The sequence below is a fragment of the Triturus cristatus genome, chromosome 2_2 (genome assembly GCF_964204655.1).
Source record: "Triturus cristatus chromosome 2_2, aTriCri1.1, whole genome shotgun sequence".
In the NCBI taxonomy this organism is placed as follows: Eukaryota; Metazoa; Chordata; class Amphibia; order Caudata; family Salamandridae; genus Triturus; species Triturus cristatus.
This window is the reverse complement of record NC_140582.1, coordinates 1,215,675,331-1,215,693,974: the sequence shown is the minus strand read 5'-3', so window position 1 is coordinate 1,215,693,974 and position 18,644 is coordinate 1,215,675,331.

Sequence of the window (18,644 nt, the reverse complement as noted above, 5' to 3'; positions counted from 1 at the left end):
CGTCCTGGTAACTATTATCACATTAACGCTATAGCGATTTTTGGATTTTCATTTTAAGCACCGACTTCCCGACAGTCTGTCACGTGAACATTTTGCATGTTTCACCTTCTTTTAACAGCCCACAGTATCTTTATTAAGTTGCATGAGGTTTTCTCAGTATCCTTTTTTCGTGTCACCGCACTTTTTATAAGACGCTTGTTCACTTTATGTTTGACTATTCTCACTCCCAAGAGAGTTCTCCTTGAGCTTGTTTTTTCCGTGACTTCACCCTGGTATCACCACCCCGCATTAGTCCACCGGCATTTTAAAACGTGGCCGACACCGTGACCATTGGATCACTGTCTTTCTGTTATTCGTTTCAATCACAGTTAAATTCTTTCACCGTCAATCTAACATCACATTCGCAATTCTGACATTCAGATCGCCTGATTTTCGTCTATCTCTGCTTTCTCCAGGAATTTACTCCCTGACGAAGGACAGGTTAACTGCCCGAAATGCATTGGGGTTTTCATCTAGATGTTCATTCATGATTATGAATAACCCTTTAATGGAAATGATCTAAAGCATTATCATCTCATGAATACAATGAGGATATGTGATTATACAATGAACAATACATTTTTGATTTGAACTTTTCAAACTTTATTGATTACCTTTATAAACTTAGTAATTTTGTACCACTGGCAGAGCGCACGTAGGGACATCTCCCGTGAAGGGAAATGCAACCTTTGCTAATACAGGAAACACGTCGCCCAACAGCCTGGACAGCATCAGCATAATCCATTCCAAGCCAGCAGGACGCAGGACGGAGCCGCTAATGCAGAAGACACATCAGACAACGGCCTGCAAACCATCAGCACCGTTCATTCCAAACCAGCAGGATGGCGCCACTAATGCAGGGGACACTTCACCCAAAATCCTGCAAAGCATCAGCACCGCCAAATCCAAGCCAGCAGGACGGCGCCACTAATGCAGGGGACATGTCACCCAACATCCTGCAAAGCATCAGCACCGCCCATTCCAAACCAGCAGGATGGTGCCGCTAATCCAGCGGACATGTCACCCAACATCTTGCAAAGCATCAGCACCGCCCATTCCCAGTCAGCAGGACGACACCGCTAATGCAGCGGGCTCATCATCCGACAGCCCACACAGCACAAGCACCATCCATTCCAAGTCAGCAGGACAGCACCGCTAATGCAGTGGACACGTCACCCAACGGCCTGCACAGCATCAGCACTGCCTATTCCACCAGCAGGACAGCGCCGCTAAAGCAGGAGAAACATCACTGAACGGCCTGCACAGCATCAGCACCAACTATTCCAAACCAGCAGGACGGTGCCGCTAATGCAGGGGACACTTCACCCAACAGCCCGCACTGCATCAGTACCGCCCATTCCAAACCAGCATGACGACACCACTAATGCAGCAGACACATCACACAACAGCCCACACAGCATCAGAACCGCCCATGCCAAACCAGCAGGACTGTGCCACTAATGCAGCAGACATGTCATCCAAAGGCCTGAACAGCATCAGCTCCATCCGTTCCAAACCAGCAGGATGGTGCTCCTGCAAGCAACACATCATCCAACATCCTGCACAGCATCAGCACCGTCCATTCCAAACCATTTGTGATTCTCTTCAGCAGAGGCTTTTGAAAACTGGTGCCAGATATTGGCTTGTAAATATATTCGCATGCGAACTGTTCACACATTCAGGATGCATCTCACCACAGGCTGTTCTTTCTCATTTTCATTTTTTAATAGCTGGATGTGCTGGGGACATGGTTTTCATTGATTTATTTTTCTAAATCCCAGATAATCCTGGCCTCAAACACGCCGCACAAGCCTCTGTAATGCTCAGCCAAGTCTCTGCTATTACAGAAGGGAAGCAGCATGAACCGGGCCCGGGGCCCCTGCCAGGAACAGGGGGTGAAGCTGTTCTGTGTCTGTGGTGAAGGGGGGAGAGGGGTGCGTCTTAGCCAAGTCCCTGCTATTACAGAAGGGAAGCAGCATGAGCGGGCTCCGGGGCTCCTGCCAGGTGTTGTGTCCTGGTGGACTCAGTTGAATGTTTCGCTAGCCACTCCCTCGAGGATTGGCCCATACACTCACCCCACACCCATCCAACACAGGTGTCACCAATTAGGTGCCCTGCCAATAAAGGAGCCCGAGTGCACGTCCTCGTGGCCATTACTAGCAACTACAATCACGGTGCTGGTGTCTGTCTATTTCCAGGGCATGTGGGCCTAGAGCCATAGAATTCAACATTGGCGACGAAGCGGGTCTGTCCCCGTGTGCTTGCTGTGTGGGCCTGCGACGTTCCTGCTGGGCCGACTGTGGCTGTGCTTCCGCCGTGTTGCCTCTGCCCGTCTGCTGTGAAGGGAGGGAGAGTGTATCGGCTGGGACTCTCCGGTTCCTTGCTGTGGCTGCATCGGCCTCCTGCTCGGTGATCGTGCAGAGCAGGTAGCGCTGGCAGGCTGACGACAGCGTGGTCTCTGGGATGGCAGCGGGAGACGATCTCATCGGGGTCTGACAGGGCCTCTGCTTTGCTCTGTCCCGGATCGAGTGCCGTACCGGTGGCTGTTTGAGTCTGTTGCCACCGGTCCTGGCAAAGCGATGCCAAAGGGGATGATGGACGGAGCGTTTGAGCAAATCAAACACTCACCCCCAGGCAACTGATCTGGGTTTAATCCATTATCATTCTTTAGCTCACTCCACCACCCCAGTTCTGACATGGCCATATGCAAATCAGTCTGACCTTGTGCCTCATGGGAACAGTCCAGGCCGAACTGCCAAGCCATGTCTTCCCTGGACCAGAAACAAGCATCCTGGGACCGATTTCGGGTTCATAACCCTCATCAGCCAGTCTTGGAGAGGGTTGCATGCTCCGGAGGTGTGTGGTTTTCGAGTGCACCAAGTCATTCCCGCACCCTCACTTCTGTCTTGTGTGCCGGTGGCCACCTATGAAGCCTTGCCGGTTTTTAGGTCCCGCCTACGCAGCGCTCATGCGCTGCTTAGGAGGAGACCTCTTGCAATCGATTCCCTTTTTAGGCCAAAAACGTGCACGCAGTGCATTGCTTTCAATGGCAACACGTGCATGTTTGGCGATTCTCTTGCGTGAGCGAGCTTTGAAACCATCTGTTTGTAATTAGCTTTCAAACAGATGGTGCCCTTGCTTGCTCCCATAAGGGAAACGCTTTGTGTGCTCTCGCCTGCACTCCCCTGACCCCTTCCCCCTCGGCGTCTACAGACTAGCAGGGGCGCAGCTATCTGCCCTGCAGCGGCACCAGGCTTTCAGACGCCCGCAGCAACCCAAAAGCTTTACTTTACTCTGTGCGGTGAAGACCCTTATAAATCTGCATCCTGTTTCTTGTGTATTTAAATGTCGGACTTCGGTGCGCCTGCAGCACCCCTGCGACAGGCAACGTGTTTGTCTGCAGGTACGGCAAACACAATACATTTGAAAGCAGTTACACACTTGACGGGAGAACATATTTCCCACATTACCATAGCAATGAAGCTAATAAAATTAATTAACTGCTCACTAATCCTAGGAGGGTTATTTCTAATGGTCAACCGTTCTGGCAACCTTTGGGCACAGGACGGTCCTGGGCTGACACTCTCGGGGTCCTTGCCATGTTGTGCGGTGCCTCCCCCCTCCGCTGACCGGCAGATGAAGGGAGAACGGGGCAGCCATTTGCACGGATCAACGGAGCCTGCGCCTACAGCAGTCTGTGTTATGCTTGAGTGTGCTAACCTCTCTCTCTGCTCTCTCCCTTCTCATCTGCCCTCCCTCCCTCTCTGCAACCATGAAGCAGGCCCCGACGACACGCAAGGTACCGATGGCTGCTGTCTTCTACTGCGCGCACCTCCTGTTTGCTGCATTAGTTCAGGACGCTGAGCATGAAGCTGCTTTGTGTGCATTGCCTTGTAACCGCGTCATGCCACCCATTGCATTGCCTCCCCTGGGATCCGTTCTGCCATACTTTGAGTTGATCAGCATTTCATGTGACGTGGTGTGCTTGTCTCGGTGCATACAGCGTTCTTGCCCCGGCGCTAGAGGGTGCTCCACCGGCTTGCTTTGCCAAAGCTACGCCCTGCAGTGTTTGCCAGGATTGAGGGGGCGGGACTGGATATGTGTGCCTCCTCGCCCTTGAACCCTTCCCACGGTTGGCATGACGGTGCTGGATGGTAGCTGTTCCCTGCGCCGTGCACTGAGTGCCCATCCATGGCCCAGGATACGCTTCGCGTTATTCCAGCCGCGCTGCCCATTTCATGACACAGTGTAGACCAGGCGGGCCCTACAATGTGTTCTAGAAGGAGTAAGAAACCCAAATCTTTTAGGAAATGGTGGTCGGGCTCTGTTCATCAGTCAGTTCATTCATTCCCACATTGCATTCGTGGCACTTCACTTTGGAGCAGTACTTATTGATTATCTATGGATTTCGAATGAATGAATGTTACGTTATGTTATGTTAAAATAACTTATTAAGCGCACGTACACCGGGCGGTTTCTTGGCGCTGAGCGGGGGCAGTTACAGATATAAGACAGTTGTAAGCTTGAGAGAATGACCATGTTTTAAGTAATTTCCTGAATTGGGTGTAGGAGGTGGACAGACGCAGTTCAAGAGGGAGGGAGTTCCAAAATTGAGGTGCCAGGGTCAAGAATCTAATGCCCCCATGTTTATTGCGTTTAAAGGAGCTGGAGGTAAACAGATTCTTGTTTGAGGAGCGTAGATCACGGGAGGGAGCAGACCGCTGTATGTTTGAGGCGATAAAGGCCGGATCGCAACCAGAGAGGGCTTTATAGATGGTACAGCCTAACTTGAAGAAGCAGCGTTGGATCACGGGGAGCCAATGGAGGCTCTTAAACAGGGGTTTCACCTGGGAATGCTTAGGCTGACCTTGAATAAGCCCGGCCGCTTGGTTCTGCACCAATTGTAGCCAGCGTAATTGGTAAGCTGGAATACCAGCATACAGGGAGTTTGCTTAATCAATACGCGACATTACCAGGGCGAGGACAACTTGGGTCAAGGCCTCAGTGGTTAGAAATCTGCTTATTTTCCAGATTCTCCGCAAGTGGAAAAAACAGGGGGAGACCACTGAGCTGATCTGGGCCTTCATGGTAAGCTCATTATCGAGCACGATTCCCAGGCTTTTGACCGAGCTGACTGGAAGTGGCACCCTAATTGTGGAGGCCAAAAATTGGAGTTCCAAGGATTGGCTGAGCCACCAGTGGGAATCAGCTCGGTTTCGTTGGGATTTAATTTGAGCTGGTTGATGTTCATCCAGTTGCTAATAAATGTAATTGTCGATTGAAAATTCTCCATTGATGAAGGGGATGAGTCAATGTTAAACACTAGCTGGAGGTCATCAGCTTAGTTAAAGGTTATGACCTCTCTCTTTCGAAGAGCCAGAATCAAGGGCAAAATGTACAGGTTAAAAAGGAGGGGAGAAAGGGAGGAGCCCTGCGGGACTCCGCATGTCAGTCTTCTTTTCTCAGCGGAAAAGTTGGCAAGAAGAACTGCTTGAAAGCAATTGCTGAGGAAAGAGGTGATCCACTTCAGCGATAGACCCTGGATCCCGGCACAGCCGACACGGTCGATCAGAAGATGGTGGCCGACCGTGTCAAATGCGGCCGACAAATCCAGGAGCACTAGGGCTTGACAGGTGCTCTGGTCGGCCCCCCTTCTTAATTCGTCTAGGGCTGCCAAAATGACTGACTCGGTGGAGTGTGCAGGTCTAAAACCAGCTTGATGTGAGTCCAGGTATTGAGATCGCTCTACGAAGGCGCTGAGACAGTTAGCGACGTGGGCTTCTAGAATTTTGACCAGGTAAGGCAGCAGAGATATGGGACCATAGTTACTAGGTGTTGAGGGGTCGGCGCATGGTTTTTTCAGGATGGGTACAACTTCCGCGCTTATACATAGATTAGGTTAGGAACAATACCTTGGGCAAGGGAGTTATTTAGAAGCGACAGTGGGGGTCTGGACAGTGTAGAAAGACTTCCCGAAGGATGTGGGGAGGACAACTGTCCGTGGGGGACCCGGAGCAGACCTTTTTAAGTAGGGCAAAGAAAGCATCTTGGGTGATGTGGGGAATTTGATCAAGATGATAGGGGTTGGTGTGTGAGCACAGACAGTCCAAGGGTGAGGTGATCTTGGGGATACTGGATTTGATGATGGTAATTTTTTTAATGAAAAATGTGTTGAGACAATCGCATAAAGATTGTGATGGGGTAGGTTTAGCAGTGACACGATCTGGTTTGACAATTTTATCTACTATGGAGAAGATATCATTGGCTCTGTTGGAAGATTTTAAAAATTTTGAGGAAAAGTAATCTGCTTTGGTTTTAAGGATAGCGCTTTTGTAGTCTCTAAGTGCAGATATGAAAATGGCCTTTTATTAGGGCAATAATCTTGTCTCCACTTGCGTTCAACTTGTCGCAGAGCAAGTTTCTTCGTCTTAAGGTTGTCAGAGATCCAGCGTTGTGCATCATGGGGCCTTCTATTTTTGATTTTCTTCAGGGGAGCTATGCTGTCTCTGGCAGATTCCAGCCAGGCATTGATGTTTTCCGCCTGGGTGTGAGGGGATTCCTTCTGGGCAGTGGGGGCTGAGGCGGTTAGTAAGGAGCAGAATTCTATGGTGTCCACCCGGCTCCAGTTTCTGGCCATGATATTACCTGAAGGAGGGACTATAGTAGGGGGAGTACTCAGGATAGAAAAGGTAATAAAATGATGGTACGACCATGTACAAGGGGAAATTCGTAGGTGGGAAATTTCCAGGTTAGATGTCCAGACCTGGTCTAGAGTGTGCCCCTTTACATGGGTGGCTACCTTTATATGCTGGGTGTAGTTCATACCTGTTAGAAGCTCGATGAATTCAACAGAGCAGGGGCTTTCCTGTGCATCGTTAAGCCAGTAGTTAAAATCACCAATTATCAAGATTCTAGCATGGTTGACAGCCAGTTCGGCAATTGCATCGCCCAATAACTGCGGAAATGTAGGCATGTGGAGTGGAGGTCTATCGAGTAGAGCACATATAAACGAAGAATGATGAGATTCGAACTTAAGTAAAAGGCTATCAACGGATGGGATACCTAATGATACTAAGGAGGTGAATTTGTGTTTCTGTGATATTACAGCTGCAACCCCTCCTCCGGCTTTGCCCGCAGGTCTGTTAGCCCTAGAGGATGTAATAATTAGGGGTGGGCGGAATTTGCGGAATTAACCTTCGCAAATTATCGCGAGAATGTTTAAAATTATCGCAAACAAGCAGAAATATCGCGAAGATGCGGAAGTTTTTTTCCGGCATGTTCGCGCGATTTTCTGCATGGTTGCGGGTCGCCAACTTACCCATGTGGCTGCTTGCGGGCGCGGCCATCTTGTTTTGAGTTGTTCTCGCGGTGCATGATCGCGAGAAGAAAGACGTGATCGCGCGACGCATGACGTCACTGCGGGCGCGAACTGTCGCGAGACAGCGCAAATGGCTAAAAACAATACAACATCTCATGGAGAACGCGACCGGATCAAGAAAACTTGTCGGCGAACGCAGGGATTCAGGTAAGGCGATCGCGCGCGCGCGAGAATGTATCATTTTACAGCGCGAGCAAGAAACAAATTATCGCCAAGCTGCGGAAACCGGAATTTTTGACATTTTCGCGCTCTCCGCGGAACGCAAAAATGTCAAATTATCGCAATTTCCGCGAACGGAACGAAATTTTTGCCCAGGCCTAGTAATAATTGTCTGGGATTGCTGCCAGAATGTCAGGGATGGACTCAGCTGTCAGCCATGTTTCTGATAAGAGAAGGATATCTGGTTTGTCCACGTCTAAGAGATAGAAGATCTCAAGTTGATGTTTCACCATCGATCGGGTGTTTAGGTAACAAATTGACAGCTCCTCCTGTGCCTGGCGTGCGGGGTAGTGTTTTTTTTTTCAAGAATCAATCAGTAGGTGCATTAATTGATCAATCAGTAGGTGCATTAATTGATCAATCAGTAGGTGCATTAATTGATCAATCAGTAGGTGCATTAATTGATCAATCAGTAGGTGCATTAATTGACTAAATGTTTCTGTTAACTTGCTGCAAGTATCCCGCTCTATACACAAACTAAGTGGCACGTGGCGGTGACCTCACTCCGTTTCTCTGAGTAGGGTTTACCCTCTGCACGTAGGAGGTGTTTCACACGGGCACTGCCGGCAGCCTTTTGGGTTCTTCAAAGGATGGAAGAAGTAAAAGTACCTTATTTGTTTCTTTAGCCCGAAGCCCTAAAAAAGGTAAAACATGACACATTTGACGTTATTATTTGAAAGAAAAGGTAGGAGACCGAGAGGCAGCAAATTCTTTTTTTAAATCAATTTTGAGCAGAGGCTAGGGATTTTGGTGCTAAACTTCTCACAGCATTGGATTGGCAGATATGTAGTCAGCAACCTATTTACGTTATTCATTAATTTCACATCCGTCCGTGTGTGCAAATGAGCGTTTCTACCTGGTAGACTTTTGTGTAGGTTTACGTAATTCAAGCGCAGGAACGCGACCTTTCTCGGCCACACACAAACATACAAATTGGGTATTTGGGGCGAGAACTGTGCTGACAGGCGGCTGCAAGCTTATTTGTGTTTTGACTTTTCGTAAATGGCCACAACATATGTAATTCATTGGTTTTCCACAGCTCAGACATGCTATTAATTGTTCATGTGTCAGGGCGAGTGTTGAGTTGTCTTCCCTGTACGTCACATCCGCCATTCCGTCTAGGAAATCCACGGTCAGGAGCGTGCCCTACAGATGCTCTCGCTGACGTAACCTGGTTTGTTGTTATATAGGGTGAGTGACAACCGCACGTTTCCTTTCCAGTGCCATTAACTGCAGCTCTGTAATCCAGCACCCCAGGGCCAGTAGAGTTTTCAATATACCCGTTACCACATATTCTGAAGTGCCGTACTCAGGCTTTGACAAACGAGAACACAAAAAAGTTTTTAAAAATTGTGTTTCATTATTTATTTATTTTGTAGGTTTTTAAAAAAAAAGTCAAAATAGGTTTGCTATTTTTTAGGACGGACCGACAGCAACTGTTGGAAATAATGGTACATTAAAGACAAATGCTTTAACGCTGCTCAGTTTAAAGAACTCCATCTGCTTTGTTCAGTTGGTTTATTTCTAGAGCCTGTTTTTCCGGGTCTGTTTCACACTGCGCTTTTGAATGACCATCTTTTCTAAATCACTTTTATTTTATTTTTTTTAAGTATTTTTTTCTTTAAAGTCAAAATAGGTTTGCTATTTTTTTTTAGGTCGGACTGACACATTGCAATGTTAAAACAAGCATTGGCATAGCCAATAGGTCTCGCCTTTGGGACCTTATAAGTATTTAATTATGCAGCACAATATCCTTGGTGCAACATCAACTGTTGCATGGCTAAACACTTATAATGTCCCAAAGGAGAGACCTATTGGCTATGCCAATGCTTGTTCCTCTTCGCGCCGCACCCTCCGTTGCTCAAGCCCCCCCCCTCTTACCGTGGTTTTGTCTGGTGGGCGGCGCTGAGGTGGCAGGGCTGGGGCCACTCCCCTGGTGCTGTTCCCTGCCTTTGCAGGCGCCGGAGGAGGCGATGGGGCCGGCAGAGCCGGGTGATCACGCGTCAGGAGGAGGGCTGCTGTGGCCCGGAAAATCGAGAGGTGCTTGAAGCGCCTCCTGGTGGCCACTTTACTTCGTTACACTCCCCGTAAGTGCTTGTAGACACTTGGGGGTAGATTTACAAGCCCCTTGCGCTACTTTTACGTCACTTTTAACATGGTAAAAGTGACGCAAAAGTGGCTCCAAGGGCTTGTAAATCCGCCCCTTGGTCTGAACTTGGAGGTGTGACTGTGAGCCTATTCTCGAAAGTTGACGGAGTGGGGGTATTGATGTGCAGCTCGTAGAACAATGCCTTTATATCAGCTGGAGGTGACGGTACCATGCTGCTTGCTGCATGGTCATCTGTGTCTTTCTGTGAGATATGCATACTCGGTTCCTGAAGCTTCGCATACACTTTGCCGTGGTGTCAGTGCCTTGAAGGGATCTTACTCCTGTGGATTCGTGCATGAGTAGCATTTGAAGAGATCACATGTGCAGCGCCTGCAGGCTTCACCGTCACTGTTACAAGGGCAGTGACAGATGTAGCGGTCTAGTGTTACGACCCAGAACGCACGCAAGATCGCAGGTTGGCAACCAATGAGAAGGCCAGCAAAAAGAGGAGAGCCCGTTCTAGAGTCATCATGCAAGGTCACACTGTGCTGGTAAGGAATCGTTGGGGCGGAGGCAAGTTCCGCACAGTCTATGAGCCGGGTCTATGGATGGTGGTAAAGGTCAAGGGAACCACAGTCATGGCGGAGAAGGACGGAGAGACCATCACTCGTAATGTGATGTGGTTCAAAAGAGTCCAAGCCCCGGAAGTGGATGGGCCGGCTGGCCGCCAACAACTAAGGGATGACGTGTACCACGACGAATTCCACTCCTACCAGGCGGAAGGAGCAGGGAGAGACGCCACACCAGAGTGTCGGGAGCCTGAAGACGAACCAACACCCAGCTCAGGATGTCCCGAGATAAGTAGCCCGACCGCCAGCCAGCGCATGCGGTCACAAAGGTACGAGCTCCGGCCTAACCCCAAGCCGAGCCAGAGACTTGCAGATTTCGTATCTTGAACTATGTGAGAGTCTTGTGAAAATCTATTTTGGGAAGGGATGTAGCGGTCTAGTGTTTGGCTATGCCGGGAAGGCCACCGGAATAAACCCCACACAATGTATCACTCTCTGGCCAGGCATGGCCAGAGAGCTTAAATAAAGGAGCGGAGGTCGCACGGGACTTCCGGCTCGTACTAGCTAACGCTGTGTGTGGTGTGAGTTATTTACAGCAGTCGAGCTCATGTGCATATTGGGCCTACACCCCAAAACCTAACACTGGCGACGAGAGGGGATCGTCACCACATGACCCACCTGCATCGCCCAGCAGATTTCCACCCTCCCGGCCCTGCCGCTGCCCGTATCGGAAAGCAAAAGGGTGTGAAAAGCGGAAAGGCCGTCGCTGCCAGCAAGAGCGCTGTATCGAGCGCACGGATCTAGCGCTGGGCCGAGCGCGAACATCGCGCTGACCGCGAGGTGAGGTGCTGAGTGACAGCTCGAACGCATGGGCCCGCTTGCACGCTAGGCCCTCCCCGGTCGAGCCCGCAGGAGGAGAAGACACAGGCGCGAAGCCCCACCCCCTTGCACCACGATCCGGCGCGAAGCCCGGAAGCCAGCGCTCACACAGCAAATTGAAAGAGGGAAAGGCACTCGAGAATAAAGGCACACGAGCACGCCTGTCTGCCTGTTTGCCCTGCAGTAGACTCTAGTAGCTGCCCTCCACGGTCACCACATGGCCCACAGTCTGCCTTGCATCACCAGGGCCCACAACTCACAGCCTGCTGCACACAGAAATAAAGCATAAAGGGAGATCAAAAGAAAGATAACAAGCCAAGTGGCACTAAGGTAGAAGTACTGCACTTTGCCGGAAAATGTCCAACCCACCAGCGTCGGTGGCGCAACAAGCAGCTCCACAGGCAGTGGTCCCAGCAGCGCTGCCAACTCCTCACCACTCCCAGATAAGTGCACTGCCTCCATTCAGTGAGCTGATTGACCCTGCCACTGCGTCCCCCAGATGGACCGTCTGGATTAGCTGGTTGAATAACTACTTTATCGCCACCAGATAGACGGATGGAGCTGTTAAGCGCTCCCTGCTACTTCACTTTGCAGGGGATGAGATATACAAACTCTTTGCACATCTCCCTAACATAGGGCTTCCGACGGACTACGATGCAGCGGTGAGGGCACTGAATGCCCATTTCGACCCCCAGCTAAACCCCGATTTCGAACATTTTAAACTCCGCCAGGCACACCAAAGAGAAGGGGAATCAATGGACGCGTTCCACGCACGACTAAGGGAACTGCCAGTACGTGCACCGAAGATGACCAGATCAGGGAGGTACGGTCACAAGTGATTCAGGGGTGCCGCAACAAAACCCTACGGACCCTCATACTCCGGCAGCCCCGCATTTCGCTGGGAGAAATCCTGGTGCTAGCGCGGTCCCACGAGTTATCAGAAGTCAGAGCGACAGCCATGGACGCCGCCCTAATACAACCAGGAGAGCCGGTGGTAACAGTAAAGACTGAGAAGGTAGACGCAATACGCACGCAGCAGAAAGGAGCCCGAGGCAGTTGGCAGCCCAGAAGTGCGCGAAAACCACAATGTGGATTTTGCGGAAGAGAAGAACACCCACCGGAAGAATGCCCAGCACGAGGCAAAGTATGCTCGAAGTGCAATATCCCCAACCACTTGGCAAGTGTGTGTCGGGGAGGCATAAGGAACAGGGGAACCACCAGCCGCAGGCCGCCGTCCAGAGCAGTCAGGCACCTGACGTTAGACGAACCTGAAGTCGTGCAGGGAGGTAGGCCAGCAGTGCAACGCCGACAGTACCTCGAGGACTCATCGACAGATGAAGAAGGAGAGTGCCACATGATCTCATTTGCAAACGATCTCAAGCGGAGACGACGACCGCAGCAAACCTGCGCCATTGACATCGCGGGGTCCACCGTGACGGCGCTCATTGACACAGGGGCGTCAGTAAACGTCATGGGATGCCAACAATACAAGCAGTTAAACCCAAGGCCAGCCCTACTACCGTCACAAGTAAAGATCTTCACATATGGCAGCAAGACGCCACTACCCCTGAAAGGCAAGATGACAGTCCAAGTGAAAGCCGATGGTCACGAAGTGATCACAACGTTCCATGTGGTCGACCGAGAGGCGGACATATTAGTAGGGAGCCACACCGCAGAAGACTTAGGCCTTGTAACATTCGCCAACGCAGTGAGGACACTACAAACAGACGAGGTCCTGGAGATGTTCCCACAGCTGTTCAAAGGTCTAGGGAGCATAAGAAGACCACCTGTGAAGCTCCACATTGATAGGGCAGTGGCGCCCGTAGCACTGCGACACAGACGGATACCATTCCACCTCCGGCCGCTTGTCGAACAAGAACTGGAAGAGCTGGAGCGACAAGGCATCATAGAAAAAGTAACATGACCCACCCCAGGATTGTATACCTCTGAGGCGGAAGCCGGAGGCTTGTTCACCTGTTTTTAAAACTTGTATTATTTTGTGTTGAAACATTTTAAAATAACCTGCACCTTATACAGAGCTCTCCTCTGTCTAGAGCACCCTCCTAGGCCTCCCACTGTCAGCGGATCGAGCGCTGCTCCGTGGGCAAGTTCTCAGGGCCGCCATCGCAGCGAACGCGAGGCCACGCCCACACGTCAGGCCACGCCCACCTCCTAAACCTATGAAAAGCATTGATTGATAGCGCTGACATCAGGACTGTATACCTCTGAGGCGGAAGCCGGAGGCTTGTTCACCTGTTTTTAAAACTTGTATTATTTTGTGTTGAAACATTTTAAAATAACCTGCACCTTATACAGAGCTCTCCTCTGTCTTGAGCACCCTCCTAGGCCTCCCACTGTCAGCGGATCGAGCGCTGCTCCGTGGGCAAGTTCTCAGGGCCGCCATCGCAGCGAACGCGAGGCCACGCCCACACGTCAGGCCACGCCCACCTCCTAAACCTATGAAAAGCGCTGATTGATAGCGCTGACATCAGGATTGTATACCTCTGAGGCGGAAGCCGGAGGCTTGTTCACCTGTTTTTAAAACTTGTATTATTTTGTGTTGAAACATTTTAAAATAACCTGCACCTTATACAGAGCTCTCCTCTGTCTTGAGCACCCTCCTAGGCCTCCCACTGTCAGCGGATCGAGCGCTGCTCCGTGGGCAAGTTCTCAGGGCCGCCATCGCAGCGAACGCGAGGCCACGCCCACACGTCAGGCCACGCCCACCTCCTTTTTCCCTAAATGCCTTCCACGCAAGCGCAGCGGACGAGCGCAGCGGGCGCGCCGTTTGCGCGCCGAAGGCGCGCCTAAGGCAAGCCCGTCTGCGCCCGTCCGCGACGGGCCGGGACCAGGGGCCACAACCCCTTCATTTCCCGTCATGCAAACTCGGTATTACACCTCCGAGGAACTCCGGACCTTCAACTCCCAGGTAACTCTGACCTGCGCTCATAAATACAGCCCACTCGACCTACCTCCTCAATGCAATGATTGCAAGACTCACCTCAAGTCTAAACCCCACACGTCAAATGAACAAATGCTTAGACTGTTTCTGTTGAATTGCAGGTCCCTTTCAAGACACTGCACAGAGCTTTCTCTGTTAATCGACGAACAAAAACCAGACGCTCTCTTTTTAACTGAGACATGGCTAACCCCTCACTCCAATCCTGAGTTGGTTCAAATCCTGGGGCAGGAATACCAAATCATAAGACAGGACCGGGAAGGTGAAAGAGGGGGTGGTTTAGCCATCATCTTCAGAGACTGTTTTACTTGTCGCTGCACCCCCAACCCTTTTCCGGAATGCGAAAGCATGTCGTTCACCCTGGAATTCTCCCCCAATATAAGTTTCTCCGGAGCACTTATATACCGCCCACCAGGCACCCCCAAACAGTTCTACGAATCTCTGCCCCCGTTAGTCGCCGATTTGGCCCTATCACCCTCTAACTTCACATTATTGGGTGATCTCAATATACATTTTGATGACCCTAATAACTCCATTGCCAATAAACTAAGCGGGGACCTATCCGCTCTGCAGCTGTTCCAGCTGGTCTCATCTCCTACGCACGTGAAAGGCCACTTGCTGGATCCTGTTTTCAGCAACTGCCCACATTTAAAGGCCTGTCCCCCTATAACGCTTCCTTGGACAGACCATGCTCTAGTCCCGTTGCTTTGGACAACTGAAAAATCTACATCCCCTATACCTACTGTCCAAGAAACCCGAAACTGGTCTAAAACACCGCTGGCCCAGTGGACCCTGGAACTGCAAAAAACGATTCCCCCAGTCGGTCAGACCCCCTCACAGGCCAACGAATCCTTCAATGATTGGATACAGAACTCTCTCAACACCACGTTCCTCCTGAAGAAAACAGTTTTCAAAAGATCCAGAATCTCAGCTCCCTGGTACTCCACTGAACTACGGGAGAAAAAGCGCTTTTGCAAGAGACTGGAACGCAAATGGCGACTGGAATATGCGGAAGCAGACAAAACTATCTATAGAGACGCCATCAGGACATACAAAAAAGACATAAAAAGTGCGCAATCTTTATATTATTCAAACCAGATCGCAGAGGCCAACTCCAGCTCGAAAGAGATCTACAAAATAGTAAAAAGCCTCACAACCCTCCCCATACCCCCTCCTACAACTGAGAATCCTCAGCTCCGTTGCGAAGATTTGGCCAACTTTTTTTCCCAGAAAATCAATCTTATTTACTCTTCCTTTCCATCCACAGAACAGACTGCTCTGACTAAAGCAGCTCCATGTCCCCCTCAAGAACATACATCCAACCACCCTTTGGTGCTGGCGGAATTCCCCCAGTTGCAGGTGGATCTCCTCACCTCCCTCATGCACCAAGTGAAGTCAGGCTCCCCCAGAGACCCAGCACCCCCACATGTCCTAGTCTCTGCCATTCAAACCATTCTTCCCACACTGCTCAGAGTACTTAATACCTCGATTTCTACCAGCACAGTACCAGTAAAGTGGAAGCAGGCCATGGTAAGGGCTCTGGTCAAAAAACCTAACCTTGACACCAAGAACCTCAACAACTTCCGCCCGATCTCCTTGTTGCCTTGGGCAGCCAAAATCTTGGAGAAACACATAAACAGCATATTAACAACTTTTCTCGAGCAACACCATCTGCTCGATCCCTCCCAGACTGGTTTTCGCCCCAAGCATGGGACTGAGACGGCATTGCTGGCAGTCACAGAGGAGTCCAGGAGAATCTTAGATCGGGGAGGATCGGTGGCAATCATCCTCCTCGATCTGAGCGCGGCGTTTGATACCGTGAACCACGGTATCCTCCTGCAGCGCCTCCTGGACACCGGAATTTATGACAAAGCTCTGGAGTGGTTCAGGTCCTACCTGAGTGACAGATCTTTCCAGGTGTATGAAGGTAATGTCACCTCCTCCAGCAAGCCTCTGAGGTGTGGAGTCCCGCAGGGATCATCGTTAAGCCCGACGTTATTTAACGTCTACATGAGGCCACTGGCTGAGATCGTCCGCCCATATGGTATTAAGATCGTTACCTACGCGGACGATACCCAGCTGGTGGTCTCCCTGGCACAGGCAGGCGGACCCTCAGCTAATGTAGATCTCGCTGGCTGCATGGAGATGGTCAAGAGCTGGATGACCAAGTCTTGTCTCAAACTTAATGGAGACAAGACTGAGCTCATGCTCCTAGGTCATACCGTACCATCTACCATAGACACTCTCTGGCCTCCTAGCTTAGGTCCTGCCCCTGTTCCCAAAGACGCCATCAAGAGCTTGGGTGTCTGGCTTGACAGGTCCCTGTCTTTCGATCAACAGGTAACAAAACTTTCTGCCACTTGCTTCGGCATCCTGAGAGTTATCAGGAAGATCTTGCCTCTTCTCCCCTTTGAAGCAAGAAAAACCGTGGTTCTGGGCCTGATTCAATCGCGGCTGGACTATGGAAATGCCTTGTATCTTGGAGCTCCTGACTTCCCCTTGCGCAAACTGCAACTAATACAGAACTGCGCCGCCAGAACACTTTTACAAATCCCCCGTAGATCATCAGCAAAATCCGGACTGAGGACACTGCACTGGCTCCCTATAAAGGAAAGAGTAAACTTTAAATCACTCTGTATTGCTCACCAGACCTTCTGGTCTTTAGGCCCGGCAATCAATCTCCCTCTCATCACACTCTATCTCCCCACAAGACAGTTGCGCGCCATCTCTGCAAATCTAGCTATTGTGCCGCCAATAAAGAAATCAAGGTCTGGAGGCCGCTCCTTCTCTTACAATGTAGCTAAGAGGTGGAACGCTCTGCCCCAGCATCTTAGCATCTTAGATCTAATCCTGATATTCTCTCCTTCCGCAAACAGCTGAAAACGCTCCTGTTTACTACATAACTGTGGAGCTGAATCTGCCTCTTCCTAACTCAAACCTCAGCTGGTATGCTTAGCGCTTGGACGCCTCAGGGCAGCTACGTGCGCTCTATAAATCTGAGTTCATTCATTCACCCCGTGGGTGTCACCGATGGTGATAGCGGAAAAACCGAAGCAGCCAGGGAAGATCCGGCTTTGTACTGATATGCGCATGCCCAACCAAGCCATCAAGTGGGAGAGGCACATCACACCCACCGTAGATGACATCCTGGCGGATCTAAATGGCTCCCGGTGGTTCTCCAACGCTGGCTATCACCAACTGAGGTTAGCCAAAGAAAGTTGGTACATTACCACTTTTTCGACCCACCTGGGCCTCCGCGATACAAACGATTACATTTCGGCATCTCTTCAGCTGCAGAAATCTTCCAAAGTACAATAAGAGAAATATTATTGGGACTTCAAGGAGTTCTAAATGTTAGTGATGACATTCTGATCCATTCGGCAACCAGTGAAGAGCACCACCGACACCTGAGGGCACCCCTCCAGCGCCTGGCTGAATATGGGGTGACCCTCCACAGAGACAAGTGTCAGTTCTTCAAGAAATCCGTTGATTTCTTCGGATATGTATTCAGCCAGGATGGGGTGAAGGTAGACCCCCAGAATTCTCAGGCAATCCAACATGCTCCGGTCCCGCAGACAACGTCAGATGTAAGGAGTTTCCTTGAAATGGCAACATATTGCGGGCGTTTCATTCCTGACCTAGCCACGATATCCGAGCCCCTGCGGGCACTGACAAAGAAAGACGCAGTATGGGTGTGGGGTCAGAAAGAAGCCAAAGCTTTTCACAAAGTAAAAGCAGCACTGCAAGAAAAGACAACCATGGCGTACTTTGACACCGCCAAAGCAACTGAACTGATAGTCGACGCCAGCCCCGTCGGCCTAGGTGCGCTGTTGACCCAAGAAGTAGAGCCCGGGAAGTGGGTCCCCTTAGCGTTTGCGAGGAAAGCGCTTACGGCCACAGAAACCAGATACTCACAAATCGAACGTGAAGCACTCGCCATCAAATGGTGGTGTAATCACTTTCATCTATACCTCAGCGGGCATCCCTTCCGGGTCGTGACAGACCACCAACCGCTACTGTCGGTGTTCAAAGGCACCTCGCTGCATCCACCGCCAAGGATTGAACGCTGGGCCATACAACTGCAGCACTACCATTTAGATTTGGTATACAGACCAGGGGCCAAAAACCCAGCTGATTTCCTGTCGCGGCACCCGTCAAACCCGGCTGACGGCCACTCCCACCAGGAGCAGAAAATAGAAGATTACATAAACATGATCTCCCAGTGGGCCTGTCCTAAAGCGCTCACAATTGAAGAAATCAAAAGGCACACGGAGAACGACGCAGTCCTCCAGCGAGTGGTCACTGCCCTCAAGACTGGGTCGTGGGAACACTTCCTGCACAATGTCAGCGGATGGACTGAGGCCGACCGAAGTCGGTTGGGGAAGCTATGGAAGATCCGGGACGAGCTAAGCGGGGCGGACAACGGTGTAATCCTGAGGGGCTCCAAAATTGTAGTACCAGCAGACCTTCAAGAACAAACCACCCTACTGGCGCACGAAGGCCATCAAGGGG